The 21,482-nt window shown below is 34.7% G+C and overlaps 1 pseudogene across 1 annotated transcript in view; it reads right to left on the bottom strand.

Moving 5' to 3' along the window:
* LOC309806528 (ZZ-type zinc finger-containing protein 3-like) overlaps positions 1–6,515 on the bottom strand; it is a 50,874-nt pseudogene extending 44,359 nt beyond the window's left edge. The window contains exon 1 of the transcript in view: positions 6,345–6,515. The product of the transcript in view is annotated as a ZZ-type zinc finger-containing protein 3-like (transcript). The remainder of the gene's footprint in view (positions 1–6,344) is intronic.
* Between the last annotated feature and the right edge of the window lie 14,967 nt (positions 6,516–21,482).

Here is a 21,482-nt window from a genome sequence, read left to right as displayed (position 1 = left end):
CACCAGTACCATGTATGCATTTCATTATGCTTCAGACACAGAGGAATATTTACCATTTAAAAATCTTTCACACTTTTTGTTACAATAGTTTGGTTCAAAAAGTTGTTTCAGTCTGTATGGTCCATCTCTTGACTGAAACAGAAGACATTCTTTGATAGACAGTACAGGACACCTGTTCTCTGTCATCTTTAAGGAACTCTAGAGAACTGCCTCGGTTGCCAGAGCTTCTTCCATCAAACGTCTTCATTTCCATCACTGCTCAGTCCTATGGTAACTTGCAATTACTTCTGAGAAAGACCAACCATTAATTTCCCTGCATGGTAGTGTGTTGATACTTTCCAAAATGCACATTACCTGAGAGTGAGACCACAATTTGCTCAAAGTTCAAGACGATCTCTACACCGTATTGGGTATGTGATTTGGAGCCGGCAACTTAACTTCACTTTGTCTCAAACCATCAGCTGAAAAATTATGATACGGACAGTAACCACCTCAAAATACTACCTATTTTATAAAATTCGATTTAATGTGAAACTGCGATGATAGTCACCATTTATTGAATACATATTAAGCATTTACATTTGCTTTACATACATTATTACATTTAATCATCCCTACAGCATTACAGAATAAGTATTGGTATCTACTTTCTACAGAAATGTGTGTGTGTGTGTGTGTGTGTAGGAGACTATATCTAGTATAGTAATCTGGTCACAGTTAATTGAAATATGACAGGTTGGAGTAGGGAGATAAGACCTCTCAACTAATATGGATTTTTATCAAGTGTAATAATACAGTTGTTAAGACAATAAACCAGCAATCAGCTTTCAATTGGGAGCTGTTTTTTTTTAACAAAATAATGTAAAATCTAAGAATATGTTAGCAAATAATCTGGTTTTTCATGCCAGTTCTTTGGATACTTTTCTTTCCAAGCACTATCCCCCTACTTTTTTCACATATCTTACTCCACCTCGTAAAGGAAAATAATAATTTCTATCCCCTTGTCAGATAGAGTATGCATGAAAGGTGATTCCAGATAGGACATGTTCCCTATGACTGAAATAGAGCTCAGAATGGGAAACTTTTACCTTGATAACTTGAAAATAGGGGAAAGATTCCAGAAGTCATGCACCAAAGTTTAAAATACAATGGCAAGTAAAAAATCAAATAGTCAATCCAAGTAGTAAGATAACCAGTGGAATCAGTAACAAAACCAATTTGTGGTTTAAGAAACAAGAAAAACTAAGGATAAAAAGTTGTGGAGTAGACAAAATGAAGTTATCTGGAAATGTTCCTGAAATGGAGCAAGCATGGCTCCAGTAGCCAAACCCAAGGCAGATAAGGGTTTTGTTGTTCAGGATTGTCTGATTGAGACTGAGAAGAACAGAAACCATATTTATCCTTCATATCAGGAGATATGAACAGTGTATGCCAAAAAGAAAGCCACCTTTTCAATTTCAGTTTCCATGTATTAGCTTGTCCACTTGGTCTGTCTACAGACTCCTTAGAAGCAAATCTCTTCTTGAAGCAGATGCAAGCCTGTCTTTTAAAAGAAACATTTGGAGAATCAAAGTTTTTTCTCTGCCCCAATAAGGGTGGTAGAGAAAACAAGGCTTCTGAGAAAGTAAAAGCTAATTTTTTAAGATGGTCTAAATAAGATGAAGTAATAATAAAAGAATTGTACTGATTATCATGTTTATACTCCCTTTTAATATTTTTGAATTTAAGCATAAAATGCTACATTTTGAGCCTAGAATCAGTATTTTTAAATCAACTAAGAAAATACTAAATTAAATAAATCAATTTTTGCTTACTGAGTTAATTCAATCAATCAATCAATAAAGCTTTCATTGTAAGACATTAAATGTAGAAAAACATTTCAAATAAACACTTATTTCAGAGTAGTTCAATATACTAATAGTCCTTGCATTCCAAATCTCCAGTTCTACAGAGAGCTTCCTACCTGAGATCTTGAATTCTTTGGACCAAGGTAAAGAGATACTGGGCCAGATTCTATATCTCTACATCTAATTTTTCCTTCCTTAATCTAGCCAGCCTTGTTTCTAAAAAGAGACTTTTATACACATATGTGATCAGTATATCCTCTTCCATACACTTTCTCCTAATTTTCCCAAATATTTTCTTCATCCTAGCAGAAGGTTTCTGGAAAAAAGAAAAGAAAGAATGAAAAGATACGTGTGTAATTCTAGGTAACTTGCTCTGGTTTAAAGGCTGAGTAGAAATTACTTATATTTAGGAGGTTTAAAATATGTAGTTAGAATATGGGCTGTGAAAACATCAGGTTTGAATCTCAGCCCCTACCACTTACTAGCTGGTAAACTTTACTAAGGCATTTAAGCATTCCATGCCAAAGTTACTTCTTTTCAAACTTATGGCTAATAGTAATACCCGCCTCTTAAATCTACTTTGAAGATTAAACCTGATACGGAATGTAACACTATTAGCAGAGTACTGGCTCTGAGGAAGAACTGAATAGATGTTAATTGTTATTACTATTATTACCAGATGTCATATTTTGGTAATATGGAAATGAGCTATTCTTTGCTTCAATTTCTTTTGCCTTAGTCTAAATATCACCCTTTTGTACACAGGAACAGCGGGGTCATGAAGCTGTTTAGATTAGATAATTATAACCAAATAATTAAATACATAGATAATTTTTCTTCAATAAGACAGGGTTCAATAAATCATGATTATTTAATAGTGTCATGCTCAAAGATCCATGAATAAAATAATTAAGGGAAATATGTTATTGGGAGTTTCATTGCTTAGTGAACTCAGAATCTTTGAAAACTTCAACGTTTATCATCTTGACTGATTTTTACTTCCTTCTGTTTGTTTTACATAAATAATGAAATTAATATTCTTCCAATAATTTAACCTATTTTTGCTGTTATTTCATGTTAGACTTTAAGTATGAGTAAAAAGCAAAGATGAGATGATAGTTCCCCAGTGCTGCTCAGAGAGAACTGGACAAAATTGGAAAGTATTATGGGACAGACTGGGAAGAGGGTGGTTTTCCTCCCAGATTTGACTTTCACTGTCAACCCTCTGCACAGTTAAACTCCAACTTTACATTCAGCTTCATTACCATGTCCACATTTATAATTAGATTTAAGACCAAAGTCTACATTTTAATGAAATGTAGATAGATCTGCTTCACTTTGGCAGGTCAGTGAATTCTAATACCTTGGCAGGCAACTGAGTGAGAGTTTATTTCAGATAATGAGCAAGGTTCACAAATGATGAAACAAAAGTTCAATGTGAAGAGTAAGAAACAGTATTTTTTTTAATATTCTAAGAAATATAAAGGAACAAGGCTAAGCACATGTGATTTCTATTTAAGTAAATAGTTCGTGGCGATAATTGTAGGTAAGACAATTTTAAGGCTGGACTCTAATTTATAGCTTCATTTTTTTACATCCATGGAAGCTGAACGACAATGTGAATCTTGAATATTAAAAAAAAAAGTTATTTTTGCTCATTTATGATTGTAATAATGTGGACCTTAAAGGCTTCTTCTAGTTTTGGCCTGTGGATGGTAAGATACATCCTTATTCAAAAAACATGTGTGCACATACCTAATGTTAAGGTGAGATCTGTCAGCCACTCTTCAGGTACCCTGGCAACTAAAATAATACGACAGAAGGTAAATCTCTCAAATCGTGTTTAAAATATGCTTCTATAAAACTTTTGTTATACCATTTGTATAGCACCAATCACATTGAAATGTTATTATTTTTAAAATTAACCCTCTCCTTGGCAAGACCTTAAATTGAGGTCTTGAAGATGTGGGCTATCCTGTACAAACTCTTTACCCTATACCTTGACTTTCTCAGGACCTGGTACACAAAAGACTCTAAGGAGTGTTCCTCTGTGGAAATGAACACTCAATCACATAGTCAATGTAGGCATATTTGCAAATAAGCAGTTATCTGACTTGGTAAGTCAAAGACATTTGAAAATTGGAAAATTCCTTAGAGATCACTTGAATAAGCTCCTGAGTTCACAGATGAGGGGCTGGAAGCCCAGAAAACGTAAGACTTGTCCAAGACCTGCACAAGGCAGGGAAGAGCCAGTCTCACTTCCCAATCCCAATTACATCAGTCTGTGGAGGACCAAATGGAGGCAGGGGGGCCATTGTTCCAGTAAGTATTTTACTTCTAATTTGCAAAGGGAAAACCTGTGGGATACTCCTAAATTAAATCATGCTGGCAGCCAAAAGTCCAGTTTTGCAGAAGACCATGGGATATGAAGATTCTGCATGAAGAAAAAGGTAACTTGCTTGCCTCTGCTAAATATCTACTCACTTCCAGTTCACAAAGTCATAAAAACATTAAAAATGCTAGTGTGTGTGCTTGTGTGTTTGAGAGAGAGAGAGAAAATGAATGAAAGAGAATAAGATTTGGATAAGAAAATATTTCCCTCAAATAATATTAATTAACTATACAAAAATAAATTACTAGCATTTAGATTAGACATAAACTTTAACTTTAAAAAAGGAAAATATTACCTTTAGTAATTCCTGACTATTTTTTTATGACTGAAACCTATTTCTATTCCAGCTAAAATTGACACTTGTCATTTTCTTGGCACTATGCACTTTCTATATCAATAAAAAGTAATGGCTAGGAATCTGGCCTCTGAACCATACTGAACCTGTTGACTAACCTCAGTATACTTCAGTTTCCTTATTTTCAAAATGAATATAGTAAAAGAATTAACCTCATAGGATTATTGTAATGATTTTAAATAAACTGGTACATGTAAAACACCTTAGAGCAGTATATGGTTCATGGTGAGTGCTCAGTAAATGTTAGATATGTATTTAACATGTATTTAAATAAATAAATAAAATATGTATCTTAAAATTTATTTCCAGTTCCTAAACATTGAGTTATAAACCCTTCCATATACCTCCTAACTTGAAACTTGAAAGGAAAGGAAATTCGGAATTTAAAGAACTTCCAAATCATTTGTACGTCATTCCTTCCTTTGTCCTCAGTTTGAGTTCATTATTAAAAAGACAGAGAGAACTACCATGAAACATTTGTTTTATCTTGAGAAAACAATGAAATCAAACACAAAAAAATATTACTGTAGAGCTATTTGCTTGTGGTTTGAATAAATCACTGTTATTTAATATATGGAGGTAGTCATCAGAGAGATGAGTGAAATCTGACAACAAATATTCTTGCCTAGGGCTTACATTCATACCTACACCTGTCTACCCCCATTGGGAATGAAAATATAAGTTTGTGAGCAAATGTAGTTTAATAAGAGAACTAATTCTGAACCAAAGGAGATGAACGATTGTATCACATATTACATGTATGTTTTATTCGACCAGTGTATTTGCTTAGGTAGCAAGGTGTAAATTGATTATAGGGCAAAGATGAGCATTATCAATGAAAATTTAGTTTGACTTGCCCAATATGTCTGTCAACCTCACTAGGGTATACGTTTTATATTTTAAAACTTTCATATGGTAATAACTTTGATCAATATATGACAGGTTATATAAGCAAGCCACCTCTTTATCTGTTTGAAAGTAAGTCTGTATATACTTTTCAATTTTTTGTTAATGGAATCAAAAAGCTTAGAAGAACATAACTAGTTCTCTAATCTGAGATTAGAAGTGATAATCATTTCTGCAACACCTGTAATAGATCCACTTTTTCTTAAGTATCTTTTGATGTGGAGGATCTTCTTTGAGGGAAATAATTCTATCATCAAAACATCTAAATAAAGTGTTATTGACAGTCTTTTTGCTCCTATTGAATTCAAATCTCTCTTCCTGTACTTTATGACCCAAGATAAGGATGAGGACTCTGTATAATTTTTTTTGTCCTTCAAATTAAACATATCCATTCTTCTAAATTGTTTTTAGAGTAACTGTTTTCCAGATGCCACCCTGACATGGGTCCCCATTTTGGGACACTCTAGTTTACCTGTATCTCTCTCAAAGTATGATACACTCTGACAAGCATAGAGTAGAGTAGGATGATTACCTTCATCCTTTGGATATCATCATGTTGATATCAAAAGTTTTTAGGCATCCATATTATAGTTAATTTGCACTGGGTGTTTTACTTAGAGTAAAGCTTTGCTTTATTAGATGCCTAAGAGAATTTAATAATCTTGTTAGTGGTTGTATGGTCAGGCCACCCAAGATGGCTCTTCTCTTGTTTTCTGTACATCCCCTGCTCCACCAGTCAGTGCCTGCTTCACCTACACCCTACTTATATGACTGGCCTTCCTACATACTTGCCCCAGGCCCCAGCTAGTGACTGTTCTTATCAAAGGGGAGGTGAGAGGCATACCCTTCTGCTAGCTTCCTGGTAACCAATGAGGCCACCTGACATCACTTCTCCCAGAGCTGGTGACATCTCCCTGCCCCCAGAGCAAAGCTTGCCGCCATGTCCTGACCTGCATCCACAGCGCCGGTGGGGTGTTGCTCCAGGGCCTTGCTTCAGACATGTAAGCTCCCCCATCCATTAAAGCATTGATATCTCTGTCTCTGACACCAGGCTCTTACTTCAGTCTTGAAGCTGGGCAAGCACAGGGCCTGTAGACCTGCAGGGTGCAGCCCAACAGTGGCATTTCCTACTTACTTAAGAGGTTCCAGCTTACTTATCTTAGTTATCACAGTATATTGAACAAAATTTATTTATTTTGTGATGCCTGAGGCTTCTTCCCAGTGTGAACTCATAGAGATGAATTTAAGGGATGTATAATTCAGAGACATGACTTCTCCACAATGATGGAAGTTGATGGCCTATATAGATGCATTCCAGGAATGTCAGGGATACCCAGGACTGTCAACAACATCATTGGTGTAACACAGTGGTAAACAGTGTTGAAGAAGGTTTAAAGAAGAGGTTTTGGAGGAGTCACTCATGAACACAAATCCCAGCTCTCGCATTTATACCTGCATGACTTTGAACATATTCCAAACCTCGTTTCCCCATGATTTAATTTTGGATAATTCCTACCTTGTAAGATGTGTCTAGAATTAGATGGAGAGACAATATAGTGTAGTTGTTAAAAACATAAGCTTTTAAGGTCAGAAAAATTTGATTTAAATCTTGGCTTTACCACTAACTAGTTTATTCACTTTAGCTACGTTTTGGTTTCTTTGGTAAAAAGAGGATAATAGTAATTTCTCCTTCACTGTGTAGAAGCGAAAATTTAACAATAACACTGTCACATGGTAAGTTCTCAATGAGTTATGCTGATTATTACAATGACTGTTTAAAAAACTGTAATACAGTACCTGTCTCATAGAAGGTCATCAAAAATGGTTATTCTTATTATACAGTGTCCACCCCTATAATTTCCTATAACTTTAACTTAAAATAATAGTTCCTGACTCAACATGAGAGACAAACACACTTGATATGATAATTGGTGAAAAACTTTCTAGAATATCAGGTGATCCATTAGGAAAAGAAGCCCTAAAACAAAGATACAAACAAGAGCTAATCAAGGGTTGAATTCCTCACAGGATAATATGGAGTCCATCCTAGAGTTATTTGCATTTCAACTTTGCCTTCTCTATTAGAATATATGTTCCTAGAGAGCAGAGTCACAACGTCACAAACACAGCAGAATTCCTTGCACATCCAATGGGACAGGTAAATACAATTCTTTACTATTCAGAATTTTCATCTGTATAATGGTGTTAATAGTAGTTGCCCTATTATCTAAGAGTATTGTATCACCAAGAAAACAATGACTACAGCAGTAATATAACTTATAAACAGATTTGTAAATTTTGTTGTGCTATTTGTTGATAGGTTATTATCATTATATTAGTACATCATTGTACTAATATAATAATAATCAAGTGATTTTCTCCTGGAGTGTGTGTGTGTGTGATAAAATGACAGTTTTGTCTTCTAGTGTAGCTTCTGGTGTTCCCTACATTTCCATGTCCTTAAACTGATCAAGTCAGTGATTTGAACTGTTACAATTTAGCAGATAGAATCCTGTAGTTAATGTAACCAGTAGGGGTGATCTTAATAAAGGAAGGGTGTAAAGGGTGAAGGTATCAAATGGCAAGGGCATTCCATCAGGGTCAGCCAATGTTGTGTGGTAAAAACAGTTCTTGAAATAAGGCCAACGAGTCTAGTCGAGGCTCTAGGCCCATAAAATAAAGGTGAAAGCCAATGCACTTTGGCTCAAAGGTGATCTGTAAACCTCCAGTTTGTTTTAAAATCTCCCACAACTGCAACTACATAAATACAGTGTGCCCTAGACATGGGATACATCCAAAATCAATGCAGGGACTTCCCTGGTGGTCCAGTGGTTAAGACTCTTCACTCCCAATGCAGGGGGCCCAGGTTCAATCCCTGGTCAGGGAACTAGATCCCACATGCCACAACTAAAGATCTCTCATGCCGCAGCTAAAGATCCCTCACACCACAATGAAGATCCCACATGTCGCAACTAAGACCCAGTGCAGCCAGATAAATAAATAAATATTTTTTTAAAATCAATGCAGATCAGAGTAACATGAGGTGTTCTATAGAGTCTAGAGGTAGAAATAAGTCTTCTGACCTGGGAGATTAGAATATGGAAATGTAGCCTTTTGGAGTTCACTTCAGAATAAATACAAGGGAAATATGAGGAGGCTTGTGAATGCAGATCTTACACCTCTGAATTTCATCTTTAAAGGGATGAGTTATACAGATGAAAAATGCAGTGGAAAAGGTAGGACAGGGCTTCCCTAGTGGCGCAGTGGTTGAGAGTCCGCCTGCCAATGCAGGGGACACGGGTTCATGCCCCAATCCAGGAAGATCCCACATGCTGTGGAGCGGCTGGGCCCGTGAGCCATGGCCACTGAGCCTGCACGTCCAGAGCCTGTGCTCTGCAATGGGAGAGGCCACAGCAGTGAGAGGCTGTTTTCACGTCTAAAAAATTGGGATGATAATAAATAGAATATTGTCCAAAAAAATGTAAAGGAATTATTGAAATATTGTTATACAGCAAAATAAGCATAACAATATAAGGAAGAAGACTTGTGTTTCCTTTTAGTATATAGGAAGCCACAAGACAACATCACTTTCACTAAATCATGCAAAACTTTTAACTTTTTTTGAGACCATCAGGGATTTGAGGTCAATAGATAACCAGGGTTAATAAATTTCAAATACTTGCAGTTCCTCTGAGGGGAGAGAGGTCACACAAATAGTTTCACCCTTGGTAGAACATTTGAAGAAAAGGAAGCCAACATAAGAGTGGTGAAGAACAAAAGAACCGTTGAAATTTTAACAAATTTTTAAAGTAAATGTGTCAGTGGCATGAGAGTTTAGAGTTCCCAGAGGCCCAAGATGTAAGTGAAATCCTCATTCATTTGCTAGGCCTATAATATACTAAAATTAAACACATACACACACACACATGCACACACACATGCACACACACACATGCACACACACACATACACTACTAGAGATTAGAATAAGAATAGGAAACAGTAAATGAATTTAAAGCTAGGTCAATAGAAACTATTTCAGCTGAATTATAGGGAGAAAAGATATAAAAAAAATCAGACCTTCCAAGAGGTGTAGGACAATATCTAATGATCTAACATGCATGTAATTAGAATAACAGAAGAAAAAAGAAAGAATGAAACAAAAATATCTGAAGAGATAATGGCCATTTTTTTCCCAAAATTAATGAAAGAAAACAACCAGGAAACTCAGAAACCCTCAGGATAAATATAAAGAAAAATACAACTAAGCACATCACAGGTGAAGAGGCTTCCAGTCAGACTACACAATACTAAAGAAGAAAAGCTATCACCTCAGAATTCTACCGTGAGCTATAATAAAATTTTAAAATGAAGATAAGTTAAACACTCTCTTGGACAAAAATACTATGAGAAATGTTAAGGAAAGTTCTTCAAGCAAAAGGAAAGTAGTACTACTTGGAAATGTGAATCTAAACATACACACACACACACACACACACACACACACAAAGCAGCATCAGCAATGGTAAATATAAGTTTAAATTTTTTTTAATTACTAAAACATTAACTGTGTAAAACAAATATAGAAAAAAGAATTGGGTTTATAAAATGGAAAATTAAAATGTGTACGATAATACCATAAAGGATGAGAGGGATAACATGGAAGTATACTACTGAAAGATTGTTACACGATATGTGAAGTGGAAAAATATGATTTGAAGGAAGGCTGTGGCAATATAATGATGCATACTATAAATCCATAACAACAACTTAAAAATAAAACACAGGTATAAACTATAATCCAAAATAAAGTAGAATGAGAGGAAATAGATGAGACAAAAAAATCCCAGTTTTTAAGACGGTAGTTTTAAAAATAAGTATATCAATAATTGCAGTAAATGCAAATGATCAAAACACACCAGTTGCAATTTAGAGATTGTCAGATTGGGAAAAAAATAGCAGAAACCAATTCTATTCCGTCTATAGGAACACATTTTAAATGTAATGGTACAGATTGACTGAAAGGAAAATGATGTGGGAAAAGATATACCACGCCAAAAATAATCAAAAGAAAGCTATATGAACATATTAATATCACACAAGGTAAACTTCAAAACAAAGAATTTTATTAGGGTTAAAAAGATAAATTACATAATGATAAAGAGATATGCACCTAATAAAGAGTTTAAGCATTCATAAAGCAGAAGCTGATAGAACTGAAACAGAAATAGAGAAATTTCTCAATGTACTTGAAGAGTTCAACAAGTCTTCCTCAGTAATTGAAAGAACAAGTAGACAAAAATCATTAAAAATATAGATTTAAACATCATCATCCAACTTAACTTAGCTGAGAATTATAGAACACTCCACTCAATAATAATAGAACACATGTTCTTTTTAAGCCCACATGAAACATCACCAAAGTAGACAGCTATATTGTCAGCCATAAAATAAATCTTGACAAATTTAAAAGAATTGAAATAAAACAAAGTGTGGTCCCTGAGTACAAAACAATTAAACTAGAAATCAATAACAGAAAAATGTATGGAAATCACCAAATGTTTGGAAATTAAATGACAAATATCTAAATAACCAATAGTCACAATTTTAAAGAAAATTAGAAAAAAATCCAAATCAAATAAAACCTGAAAACAGAGCATATCAAAATGTGTAAAATTTAGCTAGAGCAGTGCTTAGAGGAAAATTTATAGCACTAAATGCCTATATTAGAAGAAAAGAAATATCTGTAATCAATAATCTAAGCATCTATGTTAAGAAAATTGAAAAAGATGAACAAAGTAAACCCCCATCAGAAAAAAAGGAAGCAAACAAAACATAGCCAAAATTAGTGAAATAAAAGGATGAAAATTGAGAAAATCAATGAAACAAATGCTGATTCTTTAAAAAGACAAACAAAATTAATAAAATTCTAGAATGACTGATCAAGAAAAAAAGACTGAAGAAAAAGAATACCAGAATTAAGAATAAAATAGAGGATATCATCACAGATTGTACAAATAACAAAAGCAAAAAACAGAATAATATAAATCATTTTAATTTAATAATTTAATGAAATGGACATATGATTTGAAAAATGCAAACTATAAGAGTACACTCAGGAGAAAAAGATAAAATGATTAGCCCTACACCTATTAAAGAGTTTGAAATTTAGTTAAAAACCTTCCCACAAAGGCAACTAATGTCACAGATGACTTCATTGGCAAATTCTACCAAACATTTCGGGAGAAAATAACACAAATTCCATACAAACTCCTACAGGAAATAGATAAAGGTTGTTATGGGCTGAATATTAGTCACCCCCCCACACACAAAATTTATATGTTGATATCCTAACCCCCAATTGGATAGTATTAGGAGGTGGGGGTATTTGAGAGGTGATTAGGTCATGATGGTGGAACCCTCATGAATGGAATTAGTGCTCTTATAAAAGACACCCCAGAGACCTCTCTCATACTTTCTGTCATGTGAGGACACATTGAGAAGTTCATCATCTATGAACCAGGAACTAGGCCCCCAGTAGACTCCAAATGGCCAGACACCTTATTCTTGGACTTCCCAGCTTCCAGAACATGAGAAATAGATGCTTGTTTTTTAAGCCTTCCAGTCTATGGTATTTTTGTTATAACAACCTGAAGGGACTAAGACAAGGGTATAATTCTTCCCAATCATTTTATGAGACCACCATAACTCTCAAAACCAACACCTAAAAAAATATATTTTAAGGAAGTGAAAAGCCTATCTCCTATCTCCCTCATGAATAAACATCCTTTAAAAGTTTTAGCACTCCAAATCCAGCAATGTAGAAAAAGAATAATATGTTGTGATCAAATAGAGTTTATCTCAGGAAAGCAAGGTTACAATTCACTTTCAGAAAACTAATAACAGAAGGGAACTTCTGCAGCCTGATAAAGGGCAGCTATAAAAACCCTACATTATCATATTTAATGGTGAAAAATGAAAGCCTTCTTCACCCCAAGATCAGGAACAAGGTGGGGATGTTCACCCTCCACTTCTATTCAGTATTGCACTGGCAGAGCTGGCTGAGGCAATAAAAAATTACAAAGATATAAGAGACATACAGGTTGAACTAGAGATACAAAACAGGTTTTCTTCCCAAACAAGAGAATTTTATATACATAGAAAATCCTGTTTAATCTATAAAAACCTACTAGAACTGATAAATAAGTTTACCAAGATCACAGAATAAAAGATCAATATACAATAATCAATTGTATTTTTCTAAACTAGGAATGTCCACTTGGAAATTGAAATTTTAGAAACTACATTTATAATAGCATCAAAAAACATCAAATAATTAGTGATACATTTAACAAAATACATACAAGATTTGTACCAATTTGAAATTTAAAGAGAAATCAAAGATCTAAATGAAAGAGAAATATACTATGTTCACACATCAGAATACTTTTAAGATGTCATTTTTCCTCCGATTGATCTATAGATTCAATGAAATCCAAATAAAATCCCAGCTAGTTCTTTTTTGTACATTGATAAGCTAATCTTAAAATCTATACGGAAATGTAAAGGACCTAGAATAGCAAAAAGAATTTTGAAAACTTCTAGAAAGAAACACAAGAAAAAAATCACTACAAACCTGAGTGAGGGAATGATTTCTTAGGGTACATAAAGCATACTCCATTTTTAAAAGATGGCTAATTGTACTTCATCAAAATGATAAATGCCTGCTCTGTGCAATGAAACTGCTATGAGAATGAAATGACAAGCTACAGAATGGGGAAAAATTCGAAGAACACAAATCAAAAAAATTCTTGTATCTAGAATATATAGCGAACTCTCACAACTGAATATTAAGCAAAAGTTTTAAACAGACACTACACCAAAGAAGATATATGAAGGGGAAGTAAGTATGTGAAAAGATTCTCAACATCATTAGTTTTTATGAAAATACAAATTAAAGATACTAGTATACATTTATTAGAATGGCTGAAGTTTTGAAAATGGCAATGACTGTCCAATGCTAGCAAGGATGCTGAGTGATTGGAACTCTCATACATTTCTGGTGGAAATGCAAACCGGTAGAGCCACTATGGAAATCAGTTTGCTATACCCTATCAAGTTAAACATACACTTGCCACATGATCTAGGAATCCCATTTCTATGTATTTGCCCAGGTGAAATGAAAACATATATCCACTCAAAGACCGCTATATTATTGTTTATGGCAGCTTTATTCATAATCACCAAAAGCTGGAAGCAACTCAAATTTTCACCAACTGGTAAATGAATAAGCAAATTGTGGCACATCCATCCAATAGAACATTCTCATTATTAAAAAGAAACCAAGTGCTGATACATTTAACAATATTGAAAAATCTCAGTCAGAAGCATTATTCTAAGTGAGAGAAGCAAGACACCAAAGACTATATACTGTATAATTTCTCACAGCCTTCTGGAAAAGGCAAAATTATAGGTACAGAATTCAGATTGGTGGTTACCAGGACCTGGGGGTGGGGTAGAAGATTGACTGTAAAGGGCAGGAGGGAAATTTGGGAGGGGGGATTATAGACATGATCTTTATCTTGATTGTAGTGGAGACTACATACTGTCTACATTGGTCAAAACTCATCAGACTGTGCACTTTAAAAAGGTGAATTTTGTGTATGTAAATTATCTCTCAATAAACCTGACTTGAGAAAAAGCATTAGGAAGTATGGCATAATAATGTGGGTAATGGTGGCATTTGCAGTCATGTTGATCTTTACAAAGGAACACATTTGTATGTCTCTTAGTGCACTTTTGAGGTTAAACAATGTGCTGGGTCCTTTATCTCTCAGGGTTTGATCAGAGGTAGACACAACAGGAGATTGTATCCAGGAAGCAAAGTGAAATCTCAGTGTTTGTTTCCTAGGTTCCCTCCCCTGTAGATCACTCTTGACTACCTGTGTCCCTTGACGAAATGTTACACTCCTGCCAGGCAACTTTCTCCACTAGGATCCCTCTGTTCTGGGTCCCTGTAATCTCACTTTTAATCCTTCAGGTTTAGGAATACCTAGCTATTAATGGGGGTTCAGTATACTGCATGATACTTTCTGGTTCCTCCACACCTGCCCACATTAAATTATTCTCAAATTTCTCAATTTGAATGTGCCACCTCTAGAAAGAGGTGCCAGAGTCCTGACTGATAAAGAAAGCGAGATTCAGCTCCTGTTCTCATCACCAATTTTAAGCTGTGAGCTCTTGGGCTATCCCTTTCAAATATTTGAGCTTTAGTTTCCTCATCTGTTATATATGAATAATAATACCTCATTAGCAAAGTTATTATGAGAATTAAATAATGATATAAGTTTTCAGTAATTTTTTAAATCTTTTTCATCTTAATCTCTTCATCTATTATTGGGTGTTTATTCTCTTTCTATTTATTCATATGCTTCTATTGTAGTCTCTCTTTTAAGTAACAGAATTTCTTTATCATGTATAAATGTATAAGTCATTTACTTAGGGCTTTATAATGTGCAGAAGCCCATATAAATGGCTTAAATGTACCATGGTTATGTTCCTGGAATAAACTGTTGCTAAAGAACAGTTAAGTCGAACTTTTGAATTAGGTCAACGAAATCCACAAATAGGGTGGAATCTTTGGACTGTTTAAGCAGGGACAGATCTGGAATAAATCAGCCACAGATATCACTTGTCAGCATGCTAACAGAGGCATTTCAAATAAGGGTAGAAGGTACGTCAAGAATATTGGCTTCTAGTAGCATTATGATGAATCCGTTAAATCTATATTGAGAGCTTTCCAGCATGTGGATTCAAGTTAACATAATTGTTTTATGGCAGTAATGTCTAAACAAGGACACGATTAGGCTGTATTTTTATCTTGACTTGTGAACTATCACTGCCAACTACTCAAATTTCAAGCTTGTTGAGACATATGTTATCCCTGGAAGCCCTTCACAAAAATGAAGCATTTTACTGTCCCACCAATTCAGTGTGCTCTGGTCAGTTCTCCATCTAGATCTAAATTAACCATGTACTAGTTCCTATACAAGTGAGTAGTATTTTAAATGCCTTTTAAAGCAAAACAAAAAAGAACAAATTTATTTCTATTTGTGAAAAAACATAATCTGATTTGGATTCTCTTTTCCAGCTTTTTAAATAGTGAGACAGAATGAAGTCGTGGGAAGAAAACTGGATATGGAATTAAGATCTGTGTTAGAAATCTGGCTCTGCTGCTACTTCCCAGCTGTGTGATCTCATTAACTCATGAGACTCAATCTATTTATCTGTTAAATGAGGATCTACTGGTGAATTAAATGAGCTAATAATCATCTGGCAACATATTACCTTTAGGACTTAATAACTTATAACAACTTATTTTTTAGAATTTGTGTATGTAAAGTTACAAATCTGATTAGTAGGAAATGGGAATGAAGGAAAATTTCAGACACAAGCAGGTATGTTTTGGTTAAAAGGAAATTAAAATACTGGAGAACAAGAACAAGATAAAAATGATTACAACGACTGCATTTATAGCCCACATGTCCAGTTCAGTATTTATAGGTTTGTTAGTGACAGCCTTCCCAGTATAGCAATGTTAATTACAAAGTAGCTGTCAGTTTCACTGACAGGGCTGCACACCTGACTGAGGCTGAAACTACTCACCATTTCCATACATGATCATTTAATTTAAGGGTCCAAAATATACATCAATAAATCAGTTTGCATTTCTGATTTTGTTTCCCTAAACCTTACACTGAAATATCCTAGTGACTTTCTTTTTAATAAATCTTAGTGCATCTTACTTCCCAAATGTGATTTGTAATTATCAGAGCTAGACTAAAACCTCAGGAAGAAGTGATGGGTCTAAGCCTGAACACAATACTAAATGTATACTTAAATTTTCCAGAGCCCATGCGCCTGTTGCTACTTAAATTCCATGGTCAAAGCAGTAGATAGAATAAATATGGAGAGGAAGAACAGGAGAGGGAAACAGAGAAAGAGAGATAGAGACTGGGAAAGACAGAGAAAAAAGGATGAGAGAGAGAGAGAGAGATTGAGGAGAAGCTTGGGAAAATGTTCAGTGGAAAATCTGTAGAAATGATGTAAGAGAAAACAAAGGCAGGGATTGGAGTAAGGGGTGTATAACTGAGACTATAAAAACTCAGAGCAAAAACTCACCATCAGAGCTGAGTTTGGGAGAAACTGCACAGACAGGACTCTAAAGTGAGAATCTCCTGATTTTTCACAAGGTAAGTTAAATATAAAAGCTGATAAAGAGTTAGGCTTTTTCCTTTTAACTTTTAAAAAAAATTTCACATACTTTTTAAATGTTTTCATTATATCTTGATTTAGCTAAAGTCAGAAATGTTTTTGGAAATATTTTCCTCTCTAAAAATGAGTAAAAAATCTAAGATATTTTTGTAATACAAACTTAGGGTGGAGATAATTGTTTGCTCAGGCATTTTATATTTATTACATTATTTTTGCTTTTATATTCTATTTTAAAACAAAGAGAAAGGGAACTCAAGATAATAATCTTATAAGTGTGTTAGATGTATTAATTTTGCTTTCATCAAATATATCTAGTGTTAGGAATTTTCTAAATGTACAAAGTGGCCTAATTTTAAAAACCTAGCTAGAAAAGAAAGATTTTCTCTTATCTGTATTTCTATTATAATTGGAACTTAGGAAACATCCCTAAACTAATAAAATTCTGTATTCTATATTCTTCAAACCCATATTATCTGATTTTATGCTTACAAAACTCAAATAGGCAAGTATAATATTAATAACATAGCTTAGAGTAGACTTAGATCAATGTCTATTCTTCAGTATTTGAAGTGCTCTTGCTATTAAGTTATTGAATTGAGTTAATCTGAAGCATACATTTGAGTTCTGTTTAAGAAGAAATTTAAAATTTTGTTTCAGGTTTTGATCTGTGGAAATAGTGTACACTCAATAAATTAAGTTCTAGCAAAGCAAAATATAACTCCTTTGAATTACAATTATAGATATTATAGGTTTAGGAATTAGATTATTATTTATTTCTGAGTTATCGTTCTAGAAATTAGATAATTTAAACAATGATTTATGATGATTTTACTGCTCATTAAGCTATAGAATTGATAGCACTATATTTAATGTTCCCCCACAAACATCAGCACATTTTGTGTCTTCTCTTTACTTTGGTACTACTCTTCATCACTCTTAATAGAACTTTTCTAAGAAGAGCTTCCTGCAGATATGCATTCATCTCCTCTTTATAAGTTAATTGTACTGTGGTTTCATTCAATAAGTTGTTTAAGGTATTTAAGGTTATTTGTTTTCACCCTTTATTTCTCAGAATTTTAAACTGATTCCGATACAATGAATCATGGGCAGTAAAGAAGCAGATATGTTTAGTAGACTAGGTATGGGGACCTCAGGGCTATAATTTTAACGTCTTATTCAAATAATTTCAATGATTTGAACATTAATTAATAAAATTAGATTGGTTGAGCTTGTCTCAAATGAACAGAACTCAAAGTAAGCAGTCTCAAAATATTACCCCAACTGTGTCACTATGTAGTTGTGCAACTTCATGCAAGCTTAAGCACAGAGTAGGGCTCGACAACAATTTGTTATTATTGAAAGAGACAAAAGAACTAAAAGCGCCAGTGATACTGAATGTGAGAATGACCTGGGGAAGCTCCCATATCAGTCACTTTTCCCTATATTAGAGAATGAGGACTCAGCATCACAGAATCTTGGGGCTAATCCTTAGACATCATCTAACTTAATCTCCTTGCCAATATTTCATCCACTGTGATCTCTACACATCAGACAACGTTTGCTTAGGTTCAATGGTGTTATCAGAGGAACACATGATTTGGAGTCAGGAAACCAGCTTTCTAATCCCAGTCCTGTCTTCAACAGCTTTTACTCAGCTTCCTAGGGGCATTTTTCTCTCCTCAGTAAAACTAGAGTCTGTGTGGGTACAAATGATGAGTCACAAGTTCCCTCCTAGGCCTAGGCACCTCTCTACACAGGCCAACTCCCATGTGCCTAAAGATCTCTCTGACTAGAGATATTTTTAGCTGAGTCCTCCTTCTCCTTTCTGCAAATAATTTTCAGGGTACCTCTCTGGAGCAGTGGTTAGCATCACTAGCCAGTGATTGCTGGTGCCTTGGCTGGCTTGAACTGGCTGTTACTCACCCTTGCCTCTTCACCCTTGTCGATGCCTCATCAGCTCTGGTCTCAGAACAAAGCACCTGCTCTCTCCAGAAACAACCCCTCTGCCATGCCTTCTCCTCTTAATCCATTTTACATCTCCCCTTTATTTCCTCTCCCTCGAACAAGTTAATTACCTCTGAGTCTGGCTCTCTCCATCTATTGAGGATGGTAAATTCCACAGTTTCTAATGAGAGCCTCCTTCCCTTCTAAAACCCTATGTTCCTATGACACATAAGACTCTAAACATGTGAAAAATGCACCTTTAAAATATCACCTGGTCCACCACTGAGAACATGGATGCTGACCCACCAAGTAATAGCTGTGGCTTTCCATGGACCTCTCCGTGGCTTCCCTGTGGTCCCACTTTGGTGGTTGCATTTCCTTGCAAACTCTGACTTGTCCATCCATGCTGGGGCACTAAGAGCTTTAGGAAGTGACATCTCCTCCTCTACCTCCTTGGCAGTCCATCCCTCCCTGACTGCTCCCATGCTTCTGTAAGGTCTAGTTCCTGTAACAAGCTCCTTAATTCCCATAACCCTCAGGCTGGCTCTGCTTCCACGACACAGCCTGACTATGCTACACTGTCAATATTACAAAAACTATGGGAAAATCACGACTGTAACAACATAATTAGTGATTTTTAAAAAAATATTTAATAGAGATATCTTATGAACTATAAAACAAAATATAAATCATATAAAATCATATTAAAATTCAATTAAAATTTAGTTTTGTTAATATAATTAGAGTTGGAAGAATAATTATGTTTTAAGTATAACAGATTTCTTCCTTTTGTTTTCTTCTCATTATAATATTCTTTATAGTTGTATGCTAATATTTTCATAAAATATTGTGGCTGAAATTAATGATAATGCATAACATACTGTAACATTAAATGTTAAGAGTGATTGCCATTTATAACTCTCTTTAGTAAAATTTCCTTCCCCCAATCAATATTACTTTCTTTATTATATTTTATTTTCTATCACCCTGCTATAATTCTATTTTATTAAATAGTATACATAAGTACAAAGTGGAGTAAAGGGTGAAGGAGGTGGTAGTATTCCACATTACCCTGATGCTAATATATGCCATGTTTAACTGCAGTTATCCAACTTTACCCTTTGAAAGCCTTTTTATACCACATAAAAATGACCTAAGTATCAAATGGCTAAACAGAATGTTTATGTGCAACTCTACCAGCCTTTCCCTATCTCTAGGTTTGAAGATTCTTATTTTTCCCATTATTCATTATTAGAATTAAAGAACAAATTCCCTTACCAGAATTGCACACAATCATACACAAAGTTCTCTTGTCTTTCTAGATAACATAGTTTTATATGAAGAAACTTATAATAATTCAGGGATCTGAGCACAAATTAGTGTTTGATAAGGAGAAATCTTAAACTTTACTGGTATAATGATTAGGGAATAATGATGCAGATCTCTTTTATTAGAATGAGAATCTGTGATGTGAAACATTAATGGACATACCGGGATTTTGGCATGAACTTCATCATATATTACTGTAGATGTAAAACTTGGGCAAACCTCTTCCCATCTCTAAGCCTTAGTTTCCATATCAATAAAACTGGGAAGTTAGTATCTGTCCCGCATTTCTGTTTACCTACCACATAGGGCTGCTACATTCATTCATTCATTCAACACATAATGTTGACTCTCTGCCAGGCGTTATGTTGGGTGCTGAGATACAATAGTGAACATGTCATAGTTCCTACCCTCAAGGAGTTTACAGTAACATTTAAATAGTTTGTTAAACATACATACCTGGGCTTTATGATAGTGGGATCTTACTAGTGTTACTGTAGGTTTCTGCCTTCTTAACTTTGTGCAAGAAAGATACTAGTAGTATGATTGAAAATTCCATATAGAAAAGAAAATTGAGATATTTAACAACAAAATTTTGATTTTGGAAGGCAGTAGTGTCTGAAAAAGAACAAAAATAGTGCCAGACATAATAAAATCAGTTAACACATGTATACCGTAAATAATCATTCTTCCTGAATTTTAGCGTTCAGGGAAATTCATTTCAAAGAATTTTTTTTTTTTTTTTTTTTTTTTTTTTTTTTTTTGGCTATGTTGGGTCTTCGTTGCTGTACGCAGTCTTTCTATAGTTGCGGCGAGCGGGGGCTACTCTTCGTTGGGGTGCGTGGGCTTTTCATCGTGGTGGCTTCTCTCATTTGGAGCACAGGCTCTAGGTGCATGGGCTTCAGTAGTTGTGGCACTCGGGCTCAGTATTTGTGGCTCGAGGGCTTAGTTGCTCTGCGGCATGTGGGATCTTCCCGGACCAGGGCTCGAACCCATGTCCCCTGCATTGGCAGGTGGATTCTTAACCACTGCACCATCAGGGAAGCCCCCCAAGGAAAGTTTTTTTTAAAATGCAGGTGTTTGCCACATTAAGAACACCTCATCCATAAACATTTGACTTTGTAAGCAATTTGTTTTGGAGATGGGAAAATGTTTATACTTCTACAAATAAGTTATAATTGAAGAAACATGAAATTGAGAGTCTGAAAGCATTACATTATTGTTCTGGCTCTTCTTCTAACTGGCTATGTGGCTTCGGAAAATTGACTACTGCCAATGAAAGAGCAATGAGAAATGAGAAAGAATACATTCCTGACATTTTCATTTCTTAAAAAAAAAGGAAATGTTAAATTTCTCAGTCTTAATTTGCACCTTCCTTTCAAAATCATACTCAAAATATAAAGCAAATACCCATCACACAATCTACTGAAAATAGCAA

This window comes from Mesoplodon mirus (assembly GCF_964341445.2).
Source record: "Mesoplodon mirus genome assembly, chromosome: 6".
NCBI classification, from domain to species: domain Eukaryota; kingdom Metazoa; phylum Chordata; class Mammalia; order Artiodactyla; family Ziphiidae; genus Mesoplodon; species Mesoplodon mirus.
The sequence above is the reverse complement of the archived record's forward strand: the minus strand, read 5'-3'. Positions and strand labels throughout refer to the sequence as shown.